At 39.5% G+C, this 18,285-nt stretch overlaps 1 pseudogene; it reads right to left on the bottom strand.

Moving 5' to 3' along the window:
- Positions 1-962: 962 nt before the first annotated feature.
- The window catches only part of LOC133564833 (pleckstrin homology-like domain family B member 1), a 689,899-nt pseudogene continuing 672,576 nt past the window's right edge, over positions 963-18,285 (bottom strand).

The raw sequence follows: 18,285 nt of genomic DNA, 5'->3' as shown, positions 1-18,285 counted from the left end.
CATGTATGGTCCACTGTTTAACTTAACACTGTGTGACATAACATTGTGTGACGTAACAGAGTGTAACGTACCATGTATGGCCCACTGTTTAACTTAACACTGTGTGACATAACATTGTGTGACGTAACAGAGTGTAACGTACCATGTATGGTCCACTGTTTAACTTAACACTGTGTGACATAACATTGTGTGACGTAACAGAGTGTAACGTACCATGTAGGGTCCACTGTTTAACTTAACACTGTGTGACATAACATTGTGTGACGTAACTTTGTGACTATACCTGCCATGGTCCATCCATCCATTCTACCGCTTATTCCCTTTTGGGGTGGCGGGGGGCACTGGCACCTATCTCAGCTACAATCGGGCGGAAGGCGGGGTATTTTACAAAACTTCAATTTGAGATTCAAAAAAAGATTTTTAAATTGGTAAATATTGACAACATTTCCAAGTACTCTTTGGTCTCCTGGACGCAAGCTAGCTGCGTCTCAAACCTCATCATGTCTCATTTACAGTAATATTCAGAACAAAAATACTAAGGTAACACTTTCCTTGTAGACCGTATACACACACACACACACACACACACATACATACATACATACATACATACATATATATATATCTATACACATTTATTTACATGTATACATACACATATATATATATATACACACATATATACACATACATACATATATATATATATATATATATATATATAAATATATATACACATACATATATACATACATAAATACACACATGCAGATACATATATATACTGTTTATATATATATATATATATATATATATATATATATATATATATATATATATATATATATATATAAATATATAGTAATTTGTTTATATTTTAAAGTGTATACACCTCCAAATGTGTGAAATACTCCAAAAGTATGCGTATTACAGTCCTTTACAAGTACAATGAGGACCTGAGCTGGAGTGGCTGAAATAAGAGATTGTATTCAAAAGATGTGAAGAAGAGTACATGAATGTATACAATGAGTACATGATTGTATAACATGAATACATGAGTGTATACCATGAGTACAAAATATAAACTATGAGTACATGAATGTATAACATGAGTACATGAATGAATACAATGAGTACATGCATGTATACAATGAGCACATGAATGTATACAATGAATACACGCATGTATACAATGAGTACATGAATGATTTGGATTATTTACATATAATCCACATGATGCTGTGTACTATTAGTGTAAACATGCATACTTTATGAAATACTACTTCATTTACGATCAAACAAATATTCGGCATGTTTGTCAACAAAGTCCAAAATAAAACAATTGTTGAATCAAGAATAAGAAAAACATTTGGCAACTTTGGTCAGAGGAGAGTCTGAGTGTGTGTACCCCTCACTTCAAGTGTGTGTACCCCTCACTTCAAGTGTGTGTACCCCTCACTTCAAGTGTGTGTACCCCTCACTTCAAGAGTGTGTGTACCCCTCACTTCAAGTGTGTGTACCCCTCACTTCAAGTGTGTGTACCCCTCACTTCAAGTGTGTGTACCCCTCACTTCAAGAGTGTGTGTACCCCTCACTTCAAGTGTGTGTACCCCTCACTTCAAGTGTGTGTACCCCTCACTTCAAGTGTGTGTACCCCTCACTTCAAGTGTGTGTACCCCTCACTTCAAGTGTGTGTACCCCTCACTAGATGAAGTGTGTGTACCCATCACTAGATGAAGTGTGTGTACCCCTTACTAGATGAAGTGTGTGTGTACCCCTCACTAGATGAAGTGTGTGTACCCTCACTAGATGAAGTGTGTGTACCCCTCACTAGATGAAGTGTGTGTACCCCTCACTAGATGAAGTGTGTGTACCCCTCACTAGATGAAGTGTGTGTACCCCTTACTAGATGAAGTGTGTGTGTACCCCTCACTAGATGAAGTGTGGGTACCCCTCACTAGATGAAGTGTGTGTACCCCTCAGCTCCGGTCACGATGACATCCATCCAGATCCTCATGGCCTCAGCAGAGGGCGCCACCAGAAGTAGAGACGGTCATGAGTCTTCACACAAAAGGTCAAAGTTGGGTTGGGACTCTGTGGCAAACACACAACACATCAACTACTTCCATCTGCTAGTACTACTACTATCAACTACTTCCACCTGCTAGTACTACTACTATCAACTACTTCCATCTGCTAGTACTACTACTATCAACTACTTCCATCTGCTAGTACTACTACTATCAACTACTTCCATCTGCTAGTACTACTACTATCAACTACTTCCATCTGCTAGTACTACTACTATCAACTACTTCCATCTGCTAGTACTACTACTATCAACTACTTCCACCTGCTAGTACTACTACTATCAACTACTTCCATCTGCTAGTACTACTACTATCAACTACTTCACCTGCTAGTACTACTACTATCAACTACTTCCATCTGCTAGTACTACTACTATCACTACTTCCATCTGCTAGTACTACTACTATCAACTACTTCCATCTGCTAGTACTACTACTATCAACTACTTCCATCTGCTAGTACTACTACTATCAACTACTTCCATCTGGTAGTACTACTACTATCAACTACTTCCATCTGCTAGTACTACTACTATCAACTACTTCCATCTGCTAGTACTACTACTATCAACTACTTCCATCTGGCTAGTACTACTACTATCAACTACTTCCATCTGCTAGTACTACTACTATCAACTACTTCCATCTGCTAGTACTACTACTATCAACTACTTCCACCTGCTAGTACTACTACTATCAACTACTTCCATCTGCTAGTACTACTACTATCAACTACTTCCATCTGCTAGTACTACTACTATCAACTACTTCCATCTGCTAGTACTACTACTATCAACTACTTCCATCTGCTAGTACTACTACTATCAACTACTTCCATCTGCTAGTACTACTACTATCAACTACTTCCATCTGCTAGTACTACTACTATCAACTACTTCCACCTGCTAGTACTACTACTATCAACTACTTCCATCTGCTAGTACTACTACTATCAACTACTTCCATCTGCTAGTACTACTACTATCAACTACTTCCATCTGCTAGTACTACTACTATCAACTACTTCCATCTGCTAGTACTACTACTATCAACTACTTCCATCTGCTAGTACTACTACTATCAACTACTTCCATCTGCTAGTACTACTACTATCAACTACTTCCATCTGCTAGTACTACTACTATCAACTACTTCCATCTGCTAGTACTACTACTATCAACTACTTCCATCTGCTAGTACTACTACTATCAACTACTTCCATCTGCTAGTACTACTACTATCAACTACTTCCATCTGCTAGTACTACTACTATCAACTACTTCCATCTGCTAGTACTACTACTATCAACTACTTCCATCTGCTAGTACTACTACTATCAACTACTTCCATCTGCTAGTACTACTACTATCAACTACTTCCATCTGCTAGTACTACTACTATCAACTACTTCCATCTGGCTAGTACTACTACTATCAACTACTTCCATCTGCTAGTACTACTACTATCAACTACTTCCATCTGCTAGTACTACTACTATCAACTACTTCCATCTGCTAGTACTACTACTATCAACTACTTCCACCTGCTAGTACTACTACTATCAACTACTTCCATCTGCTAGTACTACTACTATCAACTACTTCCATCTGCTAGTACTACTACTATCAACTACTTCCATCTGCTAGTACTACTACTATCAACTACTTCCATCTGCTAGTACTACTACTATCAACTACTTCCATCTGCTAGTACTACTACTATCAACTACTTCCATCTGCTAGTACTACTACTATCAACTACTTCATCTGCTAGTACTACTACTATCAACTACTTCCATCTGCTAGTACTACTACTATCAACTACTTCCATCTGCTAGTACTACTACTATCAACTACTTCCATCTGCTAGTACTACTACTATCAACTACTTCCATCTGCTAGTACTACTACTATCAACTACTTCCATCTGCTAGTACTACTACTATCAACTACTTCCATCTGCTAGTACTACTACTATCAACTACTTCCACCTGCTAGTACTACTACTATCAACTACTTCCATCTGCTAAGTACTACTACTATCAACTACTTCCATCTGCTAGTACTACTACTATCAACTACTTCCATCTGCTAGTACTACTACTATCAACTACTTCCATCTGCTAGTACTACTACTATCAACTACTTCCATCTGCTAGTACTACTACTATCAACTACTTCCATCTGCTAGTACTACTACTATCAACTACTTCCATCTGCTAGTACTACTACTATCAACTACTTCCATCTGCTAGTACTACTACTATCAACTACTTCCATCTGCTAGTACTACTACTATCAACTACTTCATCTGCTAGTACTACTAACTATCAACTACTTCCATCTGCTAGTACTACTACTATCCAACTACCTTCCATCTGCTTGTACTACTACTATCAACTACATCCACCTGCTAGTACTACTACTATCAACTACTTCCACCTGCTAGTACTACTACTATCAACTACTTCCATCTGCTAGTACTACTACTATCAACAACTTCCATCTGCTAGTACTACTACTATCAACTACTTCCACCTGCTAGTACTACTACTATCAACTACTTCTATCTGCTAGTACTACTACTATCAACTACTTCCATCTGCTAGTACTACTACTATCAACTACTTCCATCTGCTAGTACTACTACTATCAACTACTTCCATCTGCTAGTACTACTACTATCAACTACTTCCATCTGCTAGTACTACTACTATCAACTACTTCCACCTGGTAGAACTACTACTATCAAGTACTTCCACCTGGTAGTACTACTACTATCAAGTACTTCCACCTGGTAGAACTACTACTATCAAGCACTTCCATCTGCTAGTACTACTACTAACAAGTACTTCCACCTGCTAGTATTACTACTATCAACTACTTCCATCTGCTAGTACCACTACTATCAACTACTTCCATCTGCTAGTACTACTACTATCAACTACTTCCATCTGCTAGTACTACTACTATCAAGTACTTCCATCTGGTAGTACTACTACTGTCAAGTACTTCCACCTGGTAGTATTACTACTGTCAAGTACTTCCATCTGGTATAACTACTACTATTAAGTACTTCCATCTGGAAGTACTACTACTGTCAAGTACTTCCACCTGGTAGTACTACTACTGTCAAGTACTTCCATCTGGTAGAACTACTACTATCAGGTACTTCCATCTGGTAGTACTACTACTGTCAAGTACTTCCACCTGCTAGTACTACTACTATCAAGTACTTCCATGTAGTGGTACTACTACTGCTACTAGAGTAATGTGTGTGTACTTTATAGAGGTGAGGAGAGATGACATGACAGCAGCAACACCTGCTGCTGCTGTCATGCAGAGGTGGGTGTGGCTTCACTCTGCCTTCATTTACATGACAGTTAGGGTGCAGTGGTCACATAACATTTACATTTCAGTTAAGGTGCAGTGATAACATTTAGATTACAGTTAAGGTGCAGTGATAACATTTACATTACAGTTAAAGTGCAGTGATAAAATTTACATTACAGTTAAAGTGCAGTGATAACATTTAGATTACAGTTAAGATGCAGTGATAACATTTACATTTCAGTGAAGGTGCAGTGATAACATTTAGATTACAGTTAAGGTGCAGTGATAACATTTACATTACAGTTAAAAAGTGCAGTGATAACATTTAGATTACAGTTAAGATGCAGTGATAACATTTACATTGCAGTTAAGGTGCAGTGATAACATTTACATTACAGTTAAAGTGCAGTGATAACATTTAGATTGCAGTTAAGGTGCAGTGATAACATTTACATTACAGTTAAAGTGCAGTGATAACATTTAGATTACAGTTAGGGTGCGGTGATAACATTTACATTACAGTTAAGGTGCAGTGATAACATTTACATTACAGTTAAAGTGCAGTGATAACATTTAGATTGCAGTTAAGGTGCAGTGATAACATTTACATTACAGTTTAAGTGCAGTGATAACATTTAGATTACAGTTAAAGTGCAGTGATAATATTTAGATTACAGTTAGGGTGCGGTGATAACATTTAGATTACAGTTAAGGTGCAGTGAAAACATTTAGATTACAGTTAAAGTGCAGTGATAACATTTAGATTGCAGTTAAGGTGCAGTGATAACATTTACATTACAGTTTAAGTGCAGTGATAACATTTAGATTACAGTTAAAGTGCAGTGATAACATTTAGATTACAGTTAAGGCGCAGTGATAACATTTACATTACAGTTAAGGTGCAGTGAAAACATTTAGATGACAGTGCTAACATGTAGACTACAGTTAGGGTGCAGTGAGTAGTTGGCAAGTCGAGGTGAGTATGGCTCACTTTCTTGGGACAACACACTTCCACACCTCAGAAGAAGTGAGCAGCATACCTTAGTAGCACTGCGCAGGTGATCATAGTACACCTCCTGGATGGCCTGGAAGTAGATCACTCCTTTCAGTTTGCTCTCCTGTTTGTCTGAGCACAACCATGTCAGGGTTTTAGTCACCAGCTCATTGAAATATTGATGATGTTGAGTGTTTTAGTGACACGACATTGAAAGAATGACTCTGATCATGTTGAGTGTGTTAGTGCTAGAAGACAATCTGCCTGCTTGCTTGCTCCACATTCTCCATCCTTGCACCTTCTTTCATCAGCCAGAGCACAAGTGCAGCAGCAGCAAGTCAACACTCACCTCTCCTTCAGGCACAAACACTCCAGATGGAGGCGGAGGCTGCACATTTCCAGGAATATAAACAATATGTATCATCTGCTAACCAGCTCTTTAGCATTCTAGCAACTGCACATTTCCAGGAATATAAACAATATGTATCATCTGCTAACCAGCTCTTTAGCATTCTAGCAACTGCACATTTCCAGGAATATAAACAACATGTATCATCTGCTAACCAGCTCTTTGGCATTCTAGCAACTGCACATTTCCAGGAATATGAACAACATGTATCATCTGCTAACCAGCTCTTTAGCATTCTAGCAACTGCACATTTCCAGGAATATAAACAACATGTATCATCTGCTAACCAGCTCTTTGGCATTCTAGCAACTGCACATTTCCAGGAATATGAACAACATGTATCATCTGCTAACCAGCTCTTTAGCATTCTAGCAACTGCACATTTCCAGGAATATGAACAACATGTATCATCTGCTAACCAGCTCTTTGGCATTCTAGCAACTGCACATTTCCAGGAATATGAACAACATGTATCATCTGCTAACCAGCTCTTTAGCATTCTAGCAACTGCACATTTTGCTATAGCATTCTAGCAACTGCACATTTCCAGGAATATGAACAACATGTATCATCTGCTAACCAGCTCTTTAGCATTCTAGCAACTGCACATTTCCAGGAATATGAACAACATGTATCATCTGCTAACCAGCTCTTTAGCATTCTAGCAACTGCACATTTCCAGGAATATGAACAACATGTATCATCTGCTAACCAGCTCTTTAGCATTCTAGCAACTGCACATTTCCAGGAATATGAACAACATGTATCATCTGCTAACCAGCTCTTTAGCATTCTAGCAACTGCACATTTCCAGGAATATGAACAACATGTATCATCTGCTAACTAGCTCTTTAGCATTCTAGCAACTGCACATTTCCAGGAATATGAACAACATGTATCATCTGCTAACCAGCTCTTTAGCATTCTAGTAACTGCACATTTCCAGGAATATGAACAACATGTATCATCTGCTAACCAGCTCTTTAGCATTCTAGCAACTGCACATTTCCAGGAATATGAACAACATGTATCATCTGCTAACCAGCTCTTTAGCATTCTAGCAACTGCACATTTCCAGGAATATGAACAACATGGATCATCTGCTAACCAGCTCTTAAGCATTCTAGCAACTGCACATTTCCAGGAATATGAACAACATGTATCATCTGCTAACCAGCTCTTTAGCATTCTAGCAACTGTACATTTCCAGGAATATAAACAACATGTATCATCTGCTAACCAGCTCTTTAGCATTCTAGCAACTGCACATTTCCAGGAATATGAACAACATGTATCATCTGCTAACCAGCTCTTTAGCATTCTAGCAACTGCACATTTCCAGGAATATGAACAACATGTATCATCTGCTAACCAGCTCTTTAGCATTCTAGCAACTGCACATTTCCAGGAATATGAACATGTATCATCTGCTAACCAGCTCTTTAGCATTCTAGCAACTGCACATTTCCAGGAATATGAACAACATGTATCATCTGCTAACCAGCTCTTAAGCATTCTAGCAACTGCACATTTCCAGGAATATGAACAACATGTATCATCTGCTAACCAGCTCTTAAGCATTCTAGCAACTGCACATTTCCAGGAATATGAACAACATGTATCATCTGCTAACCAGCTCTTAAGCATTCTAGCAACTGCACATTTCCAGGAATATGAACAACATGTATCATCTGCTAACCAGCTCTTTAGCATTCTAGCAACTGCACATTTCCAGGAATATAAACAACATGTATCATCTGCTAACCAGCTCTTTAGCATTCTAGCAACTGCACATTTCCAGGAATATGAACAACATGTATCATCTGCTAACCAGCTCTTTAGCATTCTAGCAACTGCACATTTCCAGGAATATGAACAACATGTATCATCTGCTAACCAGCTCTTTAGCATTCTAGCAACTGCACATTTCCAGGAATATAAACAACATGTATCATCTGCTAACCAGCTCTTAAGCATTCTAGCAACTGCACATTTCCAGGAATATAAACAACATGTATCATCTGCTAACCAGGCATTTATCTACTTCCACGGTAGTACATAAATATTGCAGTACACATACTTAGGTAGTACATGAATGTTGCAGTACACATGGCTACAAAGTACATGAATTATGCAGTACATGTACACACAAAGTACATGAGTAATGCAGTACATGTACTATGTAGTACATGAATGATGCAGAACATGTACTTTATAGTACATGAATGATGCAGTACATGTACTATGTAGTAAATGATTAATGCAGTACATGTACTACATAGTACATGATTGATGCAGTACATGTACTATGTAGTCCATGTATGATGCAGTGTATGTACTATGCAGTACTATGAAGTACAGGTACCCAGGTAGTAGCAGAATGATGCAGTAATATGCAGTACAAGTACACATACCCATGTAGTAGCAGTATATGTAGTAGAGTATGCAGTACAAGTATAGTATGAGTATATGAGCAAGCCCGGTCACAGGCAATTACAGAGCCTGCTAGCCTGGGTATGGAGTCAGTTAAGTTAGAACTAGCCAGCGCCAGGCTGGATGATCCCTGTACACATAGCAATTTTCGTAGAATAATACACAACTCACAAAATGTTTTTTCTACTGTATCTATGACTTCGTCAGAGTTAGACATGCGTTCTACTGAGGTGGCAAATTATGATGCGTTCAGTTTATCGCAGCGCCAAGTAGACAATCTGAAAATTCCCGTCATATCAATTCCTAGATATGGTCGTAATTATTTTAAGTACACTGCGCATAATAAACGCAACATTATTAATATTGCTACTACGGATAATTTTATCAACAACTCCTTAAAACAGCCCACTACCTATAATATGGGCTTTCTAAACATCAGATCTTTGTCTCCCAAAACGTTATTAGTCAATGAGGTCATTAGAGACAACAACCTTAACGTCATCGGTCTTAGCGAAACCTGGCTCAAACCAGACGACTTTTTTGCGATAAATGAGGCATCCCCTCCTAACTATACGAATGCGCATATTGCCCGTCACCTCAAAAGGGGAGGGGGTGTCGCACTAATATACAACGAAAACTTTAACTTTAGTCCTAACTTAAATAATAAATATAAATGGTTTGAGGTGCTTTCTATGAAGTCTGCCACACCTCTGCCTCTGTGCCTGGCCGTTATCTACCGCCCCCCAGGGCCCTATTCGGACTTTATTAGTGAATTCTCAGAGTTTGTTGCTGATCTAGTGACGCACGCCGATAATATAATTATAATGGGGGACTTTAATATCCATATGAATACCCCATTGGACCCACCGTGCGTGGCGCTCCAGACTATAATTGATAGCTGTGGTCTTACACAAATAATAAATGAACCGACGCATCGCAGCGGTAATACGATAGACCTAGTGCTTGTCAGAGGTATCACCGTCTCCAAAGTTATGATACTCCCGTATACTAAAGTAATGTCCGATCATTACCTTATAAAATTCGAAGTTCAGACTCATGTTCGGCAAGCTAATAATAATAATAACTGCTATAGCAGCCGCAACATTAATGCTGCCACAACGACGACTCTTGCGGACCTACTGCCCTCGGTAATGGCACCGTTCCCAAAGTATGTGGGGTCTATTGATAACCTCACTAACAACTTTAACAACGCACTGCGCGAAACCATTGATAGTATAGCACCGCTGAAGTTAAAAAAGGCTCCAAAAAGGCGTACGCCATGGTTTACTGAAGAAACTAGAGCTCAGAAATTATTATGTAGAAAGCTGGAACGCAAATGGCGCACGACTAAACTTGAGGTGCACCATCAAGCATGGAGTGATAGTTTAATAACTTATAAACGCATGCTTACCTTAGCTAAAACTAATTATTACTCAAATCTCATCCGCATTAATAAAAACGATCCAAAATTTTTGTTTAGTACAGTAGCATCGCTAACCCAACAAGGGACTCCTTCCAGTAGCTCCACCCATTCGGCAGATGACTTTATGAAGTTCTTTAATAAGAAAATTGAACTTATTAGAAAGGAGATTAAAGACAATGCGTCCCAGCTACAACGGGGTTATAGTAACACAGATACGATTGTATATACGGCGGATACTGCAAATATCCAAAATAGTTTCTCTCGTTTTGATGAAATAACATTAGAAGGATTGTTACAACGTGTAAATGGAATAAAACAAACAACATGTTTACTTGACCCACTTCCTGGGAAACTTATCAAGGAGCTTTTTGTATTATTAGGTCCATCAGTGCTAAATATTATAAACTTATCACTTTCCTCGGGCACTGTTCCCGTTGCATTCAAAAAAGCGGTTATTCATCCTCTCCTTAAAAGACCTAACCTCGATCCAGACCTCATGGTAAACTACCGACCGGTGTCTCACCTTCCCTTTATTTCGAAAATCCTCGAAAAAATTGTTGCAGAGCAGCTAAATGAGCACTTAGCGTTTAACAATCTATGTGAAACCTTTCAATCCGGTTTCAGGGCAAATCACTCGACTGAGACAGCCCTCGCAAAACTGACTAATGATCTATTGCTAACGATGGACTCTGATGCGTCATCTATGTTGCTGCTCCTCGATCTTAGCGCTGCTTTCGATACCGTCGATCATAATATTTTATTAGAGCGTATCAAAATACGAATTGGTATTTCGGACTCAGCCCTGTCATGGTTTAACTCTTATCTTACTGATAGGATGCAGTGCGTCTCCTATAACAGTGTGACCTCGGACTATGTTAAGGTAACGTGTGGAGTTCCCCAGGGTTCGGTCCTTGGCCCTGTACTCTTCAGCATCTACATGCTGCCGCTAGGTGACGTCATACGCAAATACGGTATTAGCTTTCACTGTTATGCTGATGACACCCAACTTTACATGCCCCTAAAGCTGACCAACACGCCGGACTGTAGTCAGTTGGAAGCGTGTCTTAATGAAATTAAACAATGGATGTCCGCTAACTTTTTGCAACTTAATGCCAAAAAAACGGAAATGCTGATTATCGGTCCTGCTAGACACCGACCTCTATTTAATAATACAACTTTAACATTTGACAACCAAATAATAAAACAAGGTGACTCTGTAAAAAATCTGGGTATTATCTTCGACCCAACTCTCTCCTTTGAGTCACACATTAAAAGCGTTACTAAAACGGCCTTCTTTCATCTCCGTAATATCGCTAAAATTCGCTCCATTTTGTCCACTAAAGACGCCGAGATCATTATCCATGCGTTTGTTACGTCTCGTCTCGATTACTGTAACGTATTATTTTCGGGTCTCCCAATGTCTAGCATTAAAAGATTACAGTTGGTACAAAATGCGGCTGCTAGACTTTTGACAAGAACAAGAAAGTTTGATCATATTACGCCTGTACTGGCTCACCTGCACTGGCTTCCTGTGCACTTAAGATGTGACTTTAAGGTTTTACTACTTACGTATAAAATACTACACGGTCTAGCTCCAGCCTATCTTGCCGATTGTATTGTACCGTATGTCCCGGCAAGAAATCTGCGTTCAAAAGACTCCGGCTTATTAGTGATTCCTAGAGCTCAAAAAAAGTCTGCGGGCTATAGAGCGTTTTCCGTTCGGGCTCCAGTACTCTGGAATGCCCTCCCGGTAACAGTTCGAGATGCTACCTCAGTAGAAGCATTTAAGTCTCATCTTAAAACTCATCTGTATACTCTAGCCTTTAAATAGACCTCCTTTTTAGACCAGTTGATCTGCCGCTTCTTTTCTTTCTCCTATGTCCCCCCCTCCCTTGTGGAGGGGGTCCGGTCCGATGACCATGGATGAAGTACTGGCTGTCCAGAGTCGAGACCCAGGATGGACCGCTCGTCGGGACCCAGGATGGACCGCTCGCCTGTATCGGTTGGGGACATCTCTACGCTGCTGATCCGCTCGAGATGGTTTCCTGTGGACGGGACTCTCGCTGCTGTCTTGGAGCCACTGTGGATTGAACTTTCGCAGTATCATGTTGGACCCGCTCGACATCCATTGCTTTCGGTCCCCTAGAGGGGGGGGGTTGCCCACATCTGAGGTCCTCTCCAAGGTTTCTCATAGTCAGCATTGTCGCTGGCGTCCCACTGAATGTGAATTCTCCCTGCCCACTGGGTGTGAGTTTTCCTTGCCCTTTTGTGGGTTCTTCCGAGGATGTTGTAGTCGTAATGATTTGTGCAGTCCTTTGAGACATTTGTGATTTGGGGCTATATAAATAAACATTGATTGATTGATTGATTGATGTAGTAGAGTATGCAGTAATATGCAGTACAAGTACAAGTACCCATGTAGTAGCAGTATATGTAGTAGAGTATGCAGTACAAGTATAGTATGAGTATATGTAGTAGAGTATGCAGTAATATGCAGTACAAGTACCCATGTAGTAGCAGTATATGTAGTAGAGTATGCAGTAATATGCAGTACAAGTACCCATGTAGTAGCAGTGTATGTAGTAGAGTATGCAGTGCAAGTATAGTATGAGTATACATAGTAGAGTATGCAGTAATATGCAGTACTAGTACCCATGTAGTAGCAGTGTATGTAGTAGAGTATGCAGTGCAAGTATAGTATGAGTATACATAGTAGAGTATGCAGTAATATGCAATACAAGTACCCATGTAGTAGCAGTATATGTCGTAGAGTATGCAGTGCAAGTATAGTATGAGTATACATAGTAGAGTATGCAGTAATATGCAATACAAGTACCCATGTAGTAGCAGTATATGTCGTAGAGTATGCAGTACAAGTATAGTATGAGTATATGTAGTAGAGTATGCAGTACTATGCAGTACAAGTACAAGTACCCATGTAGTAGCAGAAGGTTCTCTTCAGGCGGTCAAAGACAAACCAGCGCTTCTTCCAAGACTTGATGTTCCCGCCCATTTTGACCATGTGACCTCTGCAGAAGGTGGGGGCCACGGTCACATGACCACACGTGTCCACGCTGTGACCCGACGCCACGATGTGGGCGTGGAGATCAAACTCCTCCTTCCTGATGGGCAGGTAGCGTGTCATTGGACGAGCCTGCACACATGTGACTGCATCAGTAGTACTCATTACTGCATACTTGTTATCAATACTACTCATTACTGCATACTTATCATCAATACTACTCATTACTGCATACTTGTTATCAATACTACTCATTACTGCATACTTATCATCAATACTACTCATTACTGCATACTTATCATCAATACTACTCATTACTGCATACTTATCAGCAATACTACTCATTACTGCATACTTGTTATCAATACTACTCATTACTGCATACTTATCATCAATACTACTCATTACTGCATACTTATCATCAATACTACTCATTACTGCATACTTATCAGCAATACTACTCATTACTGCATACTTGTTATCAATACTACTCATTACTGCATACTTATCATCAATACTACTCATTACTGCATACTTGTCATCAATACTACTCATTACTGCATACTTGTCATCAATACTACTCATTACTGCATACTTGTCATCAATACTACTCATTTCTGCATACTTTTACTGTAGTCATCAATACTACTTGTACTGAAGTACAAATGTACATCATGTTTATATAATATGTACACATATACATAGAAGGGAAATATACATTATATTCATATAATATCTACACATATAGCTCATATGTGTAGATATTATATATGGGCGGCATAGCTCGGTTGGTAGAGCGGCCGTGCCAGCAACTTGAGGGTTCCAGGTTCGATCCCTGCTTCTGCCAACCGAGTCTCTGCCGTTGTGTCCGTGGGCAAGACACTTGACCCACCTGCTCCCAGTGCCACCCACCTGCTCCCAGTGCCACCCACCTGCTCCCAGTGCCACCCACCTGCTCCCAGTGCCACCCACCTGCTCCCAGTGACACCCACCTGCTCCCAGTGCCACCCACCTGCTCCCAGTGCCACCCACCTGCTCCCAGTGCCACCCACCTACTCCCAGTGACACCCACCTGCTCCCAGTGCCACCCACCTGCTCCCAGTGACACCCACCTGCTCCCAGTGCCACCCACCTGCTCCCAGTGACACCCACCTGCTACCAGTGACACCCACCTGCTCCCAGTGACACCCACCTGCTCCCAGTGACACCCACCTGCTCCCAGTGCCACCCACCTGCTCCCAGTGACACCCACCTGCTCCCAGTGACACCCACACTGCTTTCCATGGAACTTAGATATCGGCTTTCACTGTGTAAAGCGCTTTGAATCACTAGAGAAAAGCGCTATATAAATATAATTCACTTCACACATATACATAGACGTAAAACATGAATGTTTATATATATATATATATATATATATATATACATACAGTATATATATATATATATATATACACACACAGTATATATATATGTATATATGCATGTGTGTATGTATACAGGTTCCCCCAAACCCAAGATCTTGTCAATTTTGTGGAGGCCAGTTAAATAGTTGCAATGTTTATATTTGGAAAGCAGAGCAAAAAGAGGCAAGAAGAAAGTAAAGACAAGACAAAAGCAAGAAGCAAGCAGCAAAGACAAGAGAGAGGAAAAGGAAATGTTCATCCTCCATGAGTCCCAGACAGAAAAGCCAATTGCTCTGTTTATTGCAGTTCTGAGTGTTGCTGGCTCAGGTTTGCTTTTGGACTTGGATGACATTGTTATGGTATTGCTGTGTATTGTTTTGTTGGATTGATAAAAAAAAAAATTTAAAAATCGATAGAAAAAAAAAACCAGAATCGATTCTGAATCGCACAACGTGAGAATCGCGATTCGTATTCGAATCGATTTTCCCCCACACCCCTAATATATATATATATATATATATATATACAAACCCTGTTTCCATATGAGTTGGGAAATGGTGTTAGATGTAAATATAAACAGAATACAATGATTTGCAAATCCTTTTCAAGCCATATTCAGTTGAATATGCTACAAAGACAACATATTTCATCTTCAAACTCATAAAATTAATATTTTTTTGCAAATAATCATTAACTTTAGAATTTGATGCCAGCAACACGTGACAAAGAAGTTGGGAAAGGTGGCAATAAATACTGATAAAGTTGAGGAATGCTCATCAAACACTTATTTGGAACATCCCACAGGTGTGCAGGCTAATTGGGAACAGGTGGGTGCCATGATTGGCTATAAAAGCAGCTTCCATGAAATGCTAAGTCATTCACAAACAAGGATGGGGTGAGGGTCACCACTTTGTAAGCAACAGTTTTAGAACGACATTTATCAACGAGCTATTGCAAGGAATTTAGGGATTTTACCTTTTACAGTCCCTAAAATCATCAAAAGGTTCAGAGAATCTGGAGAAATCACTGCACGTAAGCCATATTATGGACCTTTGATCCCTCAGGCGGTACTGCATCAAAAACTGACATCAGTGTGTAAAGGATATCACCACATGGGCTCAGGAACACTTCATAAAACCACTGTCAGTAACTACAGTTGGTCGCTACATCTGTAAGTGCAAGTTAAAACTCTACTATGCAAAGCCAAAGCCATTTATCAACAACACCCAGAAATGCCGCCGGCTTCGCTGGGCCCGAGTTCATCTAAGATGGACTGATGCAAAGTGGAAAAGTGTTCTGTGGTCTGACGAGTCCACATTTCAAATTATATTTGGAAACTGTGGACGTGGTGTCCTCCGGAACAAAGAGGAAAATAACCATCTGGATTGTTATAGGCGCAAAGTTCAAAAGCCAGCATCTGTGATGATATAGGAGTGTATTAGTGCCCAAGGCATGGGTAACTTATACATCTGTGAAGGCACCATTAATGCTGAAAGGTCCATACAGGTTTTGGTGCAACATATGTTGTCATCCAAGCAAAGTTATCATGGACGCCCCTGCTTATTTCAGCAAGACAAGTGTTACAACAGCGTGGCTTTGTAGTAAAAGAGTGCAGGTACTTTCCTGGCCTGCCTGCAGTCCAGACCTGTCTCCCATGGAAAATGTGTGGCGCATTATGAAGTGTAAAATACGACAACAAGACCTCAGACTGTTGAAGGACTGAAGCTGTACATCAAACAAGAATTCCACTTTCAAAGCTTCAACAATTAGTTTCCTCAGTTCCCAAACGTTTATTGAGTGTTGTTAAAAGAAAAGGTGATGTAACATAGTGGTGAACATACCCTTTCCCAACTACTTTGTCACGTGTTGCTGGCATCAAATTCTAAAGTTAATTATTATTTGCAAAAAAAACTAAAGTTTATGAGTTTGAAGATGAAATATGTTGTCTTTGTAGCATATTCAACTGAATATGGCTTGAAAAGGATTTGCAAATCATTGTATTCTGTTTATATTTACATCTAACACCATTTCCCAACTCATATGGAAACGGGGTTTGTATATATATATATATATTTGATTTTGAAGTAATTGATGAAAGAGTGTAGTATTTGGTAAGAAGTATGTCTGTAAATACAATATTGGTAGAGAAGAAGAAGGACCTGAGAGAAGTTCTTGGCTCTCATCTTCACTTCTTCTTCCACCAACTTCTGGCGATGAAGACTTTCTTCCTGCAGTCTTCTCTCCACTTCCTGTCTCATCCTCCTCTCTTCCTCCAGCAACTGAAGGCGAGCAGCACTCTCCTGTTCCTGGAAATACATATTCATACATACATATTCATATTGACTACATACATATTCATAAATTAATATTCATATTCACAACTTACTTAATATTCATATCCACTACTTACATACATGTTCATATTCACAAATACATATTGACTAGGGACGGCGTGGCGCAGTGGGAGAGTGGCCGTGCGCAACACGAGCGTCCCTGGTTCAAATCCCACCTAGAACCAACCTCGTCACGTCCGTTGTGTCCTGAGCAAGACACTTCACCCTTGCTCCTGATGGGTGCTGGGTGGCGCCTTGCATGGCAGCTCCCTCCATCAGTGTGTGAATGTGTGTGTGAATGTGGAAGTAGTGTCAAAGCGCTTTGAGTACCTTGAAGGTAGAAAAGCGCTATACAAGTACAACCCATTTATCATTTATTTATTTATTTGACTACATACATATTGATATTGTGTACATCCATATTGATATTGACTACATACATATTGATATTGACTACATACATATTGATATTGTGTACATCCATATTGACATTGTGTACATCCATATTGATATTGTGTACATCCATATTGACATTGTGTACATCCATATTGATATTGTGTACATCCATATTGATATTGTGTACATCCATATTGATATTGTGTACATCCATATTGATATTGTGTACATCCATATTGATATTGTGTACATCCATATTGATATTGACTACATACATATTGATATTGACTACATACATACACACATATTGATATTGTGTACATCCATATTGATATTGACTACATACATATTGACATTGTGTACATCCATATTGATATTGTGTACATCCATATTGATATTGTGTACATCCATATTGATATTGTGTACATCCATATTGATATTGTGTAC

This window comes from Nerophis ophidion, linkage group LG13 (genome assembly GCF_033978795.1).
Source record: "Nerophis ophidion isolate RoL-2023_Sa linkage group LG13, RoL_Noph_v1.0, whole genome shotgun sequence".
In the NCBI taxonomy this organism is placed as follows: domain Eukaryota; kingdom Metazoa; phylum Chordata; class Actinopteri; order Syngnathiformes; family Syngnathidae; genus Nerophis; species Nerophis ophidion.
Note: the sequence above shows the minus strand (reverse complement) of the source record. Positions and strands in the feature narration are given on the sequence as shown.